This window comes from Mastomys coucha, unplaced genomic scaffold (genome assembly GCF_008632895.1).
Source record: "Mastomys coucha isolate ucsf_1 unplaced genomic scaffold, UCSF_Mcou_1 pScaffold6, whole genome shotgun sequence".
NCBI classification, from domain to species: domain Eukaryota; kingdom Metazoa; phylum Chordata; class Mammalia; order Rodentia; family Muridae; genus Mastomys; species Mastomys coucha.
This window is the reverse complement of record NW_022196912.1, coordinates 66,887,504-66,893,985: the sequence shown is the minus strand read 5'-3', so window position 1 is coordinate 66,893,985 and position 6,482 is coordinate 66,887,504.

The window sequence follows — 6,482 nt, the reverse complement described above, 5'->3', positions numbered from 1 at the left end:
GGGGAGGCCTACAGACTACATGAATTTAAGCCCTAGTCCACCTAAGTTCTGGTTCTAGTCCGAGTGCGAGCAACTCCGAATGCTGAATGCAGACTGCTGAATCTAGAATGCTCAATGTTGCAGACAGTCTCTCACACACACATACACTCTCAGGTTAAGGTCCTGCCCATCTTAGGTAAAACGCCCACTATGCTAATCTTTGAGGAAGTAGAGACAGTCTCTTGCTAATTCCTAGGAGTGGTTCAGCTGTAGTACATGACTGAGAATGAGGATTTTACTTGACCTTGTCCTGGGATAAGTCTCTCATTCCCTGAGTTTCAGTGCCCTACCCACAATGCTGGAGGCAATTAGTTAGAATGGCTTAACATTCCAAGACAGGGTTTAACTAGGACCTTGGAACATTGGTGAAGGTCAGGGAGCAATGTCCGAATTTTCTTTTTCTAGCTGTTAAGACATGATATCTTGGTGAGCTCCTAGCACACAAGTACGAGGACATATCTGGGCTACCTCTGAGTTTGGGGTGCCAGGTGACAATGCGGAGGCAGGAGACTTACTTTCCTTGAAGTTTACGCCTCAAATACCGCCGTCACGCAAAGTGTGCATGGCAGTTGTCCTCCAGCAACTGTCCAGATGCAACAATTCTATCTATCACACTCCCTCTTGCCAAAACATTTTTGTCTCTCCAAAACGAAACTCTGTTTGCATTAAGTAACTTATCTCCCTCCTACTACCAGACCCCCAGTGTCTCCTGATTGCTTTGTCTCTGCAAGCTCTCCTGCTGGGGATACATAGTCCACTAAGGAATCCATGTTTGTCCTTTGTATCTGGCTCACTTCTCTTATGAGAATGCATAATATCATAGTGTTCATCTACATAATAAAGTATTTCAGAACTTCCTTCTCTTCTATGTCTGTATTACATTCCCTTGTATATAAATACACATTTTATAAATCTATTCTCATCTTTTGACTATTGTAAATAATGTTACTTACAAGTCTGTGCACCTTTTTCTTTTTCATTTGTTGTGGTACTTACCATAATAGATAACTACGGTTCCAATAGTATTTCCATGTTAATGTTTTTAGGAGCCATTTACAATTTATACCATATTAATTCCAACTTGAACTGTGTGAAGGTCTGTTTCCACACATCTCCATCACTGCTTGGTAATTTCCTTCTACATTTATTGGCATTTGGGTTGAAGCAGTCCACATGTGATTCTTAGGATTTATTTATTTGCATTTTATATAGAAGTGTATGTGGTGATTTGAATATGCTTGGGCCAGGGAATGGCACTATTAGGAGGTGTGGCCTTGTTGGAGTAGGTGTGTTCTTGTTGGAGGAAGTGTGTCACTGTAGGGGTGGGCTTTGAGACCCTCCTCCAGACTGGCCTGGAAACCAATCTTCTGTTTGCCTGGAACTCCTTCTCCAGCACCATGCCTGCCAGGACGCTGCCCTGCTTCCCGCCTTGATGATAATAGACTGAACCTCTGAAACTGTAAGCCAGCCCCAATAAATACTGTCCTTTATAAGGGTTGCCTTGGTCGTGGTGTTTCTTCACAGCAATAAAACCCTAACCAAGGCTGTGTTTGACTGCATATTTGCATATGTACAACATATATGCTGATGTCTGAGGAAGCCAGGAAGGGGCGTCAGTCCAGGAATTGTAGTTACAGATGGTTGTAAGCCACCATGTAGAAAGTACAGACTGGCTAAGGGAAGTGCTTGAAACACATTCACAGAATTTAACCTCAAAAGCCTTTAGAAAGGATCACTTCAAGGACGGAGGTTAACCGACTTCACGCTGAGGAAACTGACTGAGAGACTGCCAACACTTGGAGAATAGCAACTCTCACACATCAAAAATTAGGAGAAGATTCCTCTCCTTCCCTCCCCATGAACACCAATTTACACTGGAAATTAATGTGTGTTAAAGAGTTGCTATTAAAATGCAAATAGACCTTTTAAGAAGGGTGAGTTTCGTTCACAGGTTGATGGGAGTTTCTTTCAGCTTCACACCCAGCAGAAGTGGCTCAACATGATACTTAAAATATTAGACATTTTTATTGTGGCCTGAAAGAAAAAAGAAGATACAGCTACAGTTAGAGGTCAAGCCTGAAGCAAAGTTTGTAGGCCCCAAAGGGAATATACTGTCTGTCTAGAAAAGAGCTTTTGAAGTGAGAGAGGAGCGAGTGTGTGGATGAGAAACTCGCCTGCTGAGTCAGAAAAATCTACCCAGAGGTGATACGACCCTGAGAAGCCATCCTGTGACAAATTTAGGATACTAAATGCCCTGTCTCTTCTCCCTAAATTAGGGGACAGTCCCCCAGTGTAGTTTAGCTCCAGCTTTCCAAGCAAAGGCACCCTTTCAATGCCACGTCCTTCCCCCACCAAAAGGCAGGAGGGCAAAAGTGTCATGGTTTAGAAAGAAGTGAGTTTTTCTAATGAGCTTCCTCCTTACTAAGAAAATGAGCAGACTCCTCCTCAAACATCTCCACACCCAGCACATCACCTGACTTGAATGTTTATTGGGAATTGAATAAACATAAGAATGCAGCTCTCAGCTAACTTGTGTAACTTTTTTTTCTTGCGTAGGGTCTTGAGAATGTCCTTACTTAGACATGGCAAGTGCTGTGAGCATGCTGTGTCAGAAACACAGATGAATCTTTGTTTGTTTCCTTCCACAGTGTCAGGATGGATCACATAATAATAGTTCATCATGTGTGGTGGCCAGATATTCCCTTTTTGCTTTAGGTAAACACAGTTCTCTTGTTAAAGTATTAATTTTTGATTCTTACTCTCAGATTACATATTCTATATCACACACACAGAGGGAGACAAAATGGTTGAAAAGGCAAGGATGCATGAGCCGCCAATGCTGAGTCTGATGCAAAGGAATCAGATGAGCTGCAGAAAGCCTGAGATCACCAACCAGCTAGAGGTCTCTGGCTGCAGGCTCAGAAATGAGCTGGAGTTGAGTCCAGCTTCAAAAGTCAAAGGACAAGGACAGACAACCAAATGGATAATATATGTCTTCATGCAGGTTTTGTTTCTGTGAAGAGATGCTGCACACACTTGTCTACCCCAGTAGGTCTACAGTATCAGGGTTTGTGTACCTGACACAGTGTGCACATGGAAGTCAAAGAGCAATTTTATAGAGTTGATTCTCTTTCAATGTTTATTTGGGTTCAGGTTGCCATGTATGCACTGCAAACACCTTCTTCATCCATGTTGCCATCTTCAAAGGCTTATTTTTTTCAAAACTAAAACTATATATTTTTTAAGTAGTCCATTATATTTTTCTACATGTCAACTAAAATGTGATTCTAAGTGCCCCCTGTAACCTGGAAGATTCCAAGAGACCCTCTAGAGCTCTGGGCTCTTAGCAGACACCACTAATGTGCCTATTCAAGTCTGCATGGGCTGTAGAAATTAGTAGTTCCACCCATTCATGCCACTGCTCACTGGGCCATACAGGAGACTTGATTCCTAGGCTCAGACTCCAGCAGCCATTTCCCTTGAGTGCCTTGCCTTATCTCCAGTGGATGGAAAATGGAGGCAAGAAGGAAAGCCAAGGACTGAGACTCATCTTACCACGATAACCCACTAAGTCAGCCTTCAATTCCGTAAGGACATGTTAACGGTAGTTATTTCCATCTTCCCAGCAGCCATCTTCCAACACAACTAAGCCAAAAATGCCCATACAATTTCATTAATTCAGAAAGAATTTCTTACTTAAAAAATTCTGTAAATAAACTTTCTCAGAATGGTATATATAAAGTACATTTTGATTGTTGATGATGCCCTGAATGTTAAGTTTGCTTTAAGCTGCCTTTGTACATACTTTGAGTTTGCCCTTGAGCTTTCCTACAAGCTCAAGGTACACCACAAAATGTAGTCTGACTTAATGTGTGAACAAGCTGTAAGCTAGTCTTCTAAGAAGTAGATGAGTGACCAGCTTGGCCAATCCTGTTCAAATAAGACAAATATGAGCTACAGTTACCCTCTGGCTGTAATATAACCTACCGATGGGGTACAACAAGACACTCTTTACCTGAACATTCTTTACCTGAATTCCTGCTTAATTCTAAAAAACGCAAAACAATTAATATTTGTAGAACTATTGACAATAAATAAGTGCTGGGGAACAAGAGTCATTTTCTTGACCAGTGTAATTGGTAAATTAGACCATTGGTTGCTATTGGCAAATTGCCATGCTCCTGTAAATATCCCTGCACTCATTAGTGAAAACAGCCCTAATTACACTCTGTGTTCACAGAAATTCAAAACTGAAAGCAGAGGGAGATCTTATTGGGAAGAAGGTGCCCCACATGGAAAATGATCTGTGATAGCCACGCCTTGGGTTTCAAGCCTGTGTGAGTTTATTAAATGTGCCAAAAGCAAAGGTTGAGAAATTAAAAAGCAGAAAGAGAGAATAGCATCAAACTGGGTGTTTACAACATCCTCCAGAAGCGACTGAGGAGCCTGAGAGAGCGAGCAAAAGTAAGAGAACAAGTAGCAAGCCACTTGGCTGCATATAGACACCACCACCAACCCATCCCCACTGAAGGCAATTTCATAGAAAGACTTATTTTTGTTTTATGTAAGAACGTTTACCTACATGTATGTCTGCATACCATGTGTGTGCCTGATGCCCTCAGAGGCCAGAAGAGGGCACTGGTACACCTGGAACTGAAGTTACAGAAAGTTGCAAACCACCATGTGGGTTCTGGGAAGTGAACCCAGGTCCTCTGCAAGAACAACAAGTGCCTGTAATTTCCAAGCTATCTCTCCAGCCTCTGTGGACATTTTTGTACCGTGAGATAAAATATGATTACCTCTGTTGGAAATTGTTTGCCTTCTTCTTCTGTTTTTTAAGGCAATATTTTTAATTCTCCTATTTGTTGTTCCTTTTCTCCTGTTACGGAAGCAGGGGGCCAGACGGACTCAGGACAGAGCAGACACTTGCCAGGAAGCCAATCTGATGGAGGCATTTTCTCAGTTGAAGTTTCCTGTTCCCAGATGACCCAACCTGTGTCAAATTGACAACAACCAGCCATCATGGAGAGACAGAAGGATCCCTGTAGCTCACTGCTAGACCAGCTTATTCTAACTGGCAAGCTCCTTGTCTCAAAGAAGTTGAATGGGTTTCTGAGGATGACACCTGAAGTAGTCCTTCAGCCTCGTGTGCATGCTCACCCAGCCACACATATGCAAGCATGCACTTAAAAAAAGAAGGGCCAGGATGAAGAGAGATGGCTCAGAGTTGAAAGCACTCACTGCTCTTCCAGAGGACCTGGGTTCAATTCTCAGCACCCACATGGTAGCTCAGAGTCATCTGTAACTCTAGCTTCAGGGAGTCTGACATCCTCTGCTGGCCTCCTCCAGCACCAGGCATGCACATGGTGTAAAACATTCATACAGGTAGAATTTTTTTTTAAACATTTTATTTTAATTCATTTTTTTTAAATTAAAGCTACACCTTAGAGAAACTTGGCAATTAACTGTAAAGTGGAACAAGAAGTTAAGTCGATATAAGATAGTTCCTTCACTCAGAGATTCTTCAATTGTGGCAAATGTAGTAACTGGAGAGGCTTGGTCGGAAACTGAGAAAATGGGCAAGGATGCCTGAAAGCTCTCTATACTAATTTTGCGATTTTTTTTTGAAATCCAAATTTATTCCTTTAAAAAAAATGAAAGATGGAATGGAGGTATAGTCAGGAAAAAATGCTGAAAAAGAGCTTAGCAGTAGATCTAAAACCGACAAAAATAAAAACAAGCAAAACAAACAAACAAAAAATAAAAACAAACAAACAAAAACCCACCACTCAGTATCTACAGGGTAGCATTCTACTATAGACAGTTTTACACGCAGAGAGGAATAATTTGAGGATAGAAATCTCTACCAAATTGGGAGGTATTTTGGTTGCAGACAAATTCTACACAACACTACAGGATCAAGAACTACTTCTCAAGAGCTCCAACATCCACTGAAAGCATAGCCAGAGAAATCTCTTTGGCCCAGTTTATAGTCGTTCATAATTTTATTTCTGAAAGAGTTACAGGCGCCAAGATTCTAAAAGAAGCTACCCTGGCTTGGGAAAAGGCTAACAGACATATGCAAATACTCTAAAAATCCTGGCATGCTTTACTAAATTATCACAACGCTATAAACTAAAAAGCCAAAGATCAAGGTAATTTATCAGCCCACCATAGGAAAACCCTACAGATTGCCAGAGACATACATCATTGCCTTAGAGTTAAAGTCAGTTGCAATATTATGCTACCTAGCAACACATCAGCAAGTAAATGCAATAATAAAACAGGCGTTTAAAATGGAAGTTAAACAACATAGAAAAAGTCAGTATCAAATTCTAAACTAAAATCTACGCCCCACCTTGTTTTACAAATCCTTTCAGCTCTAAAGTAGGAGCTGCGGTTTTTTTTCCTTTTTTTTCTAGACCTCGTTTTTCCACGGGGGG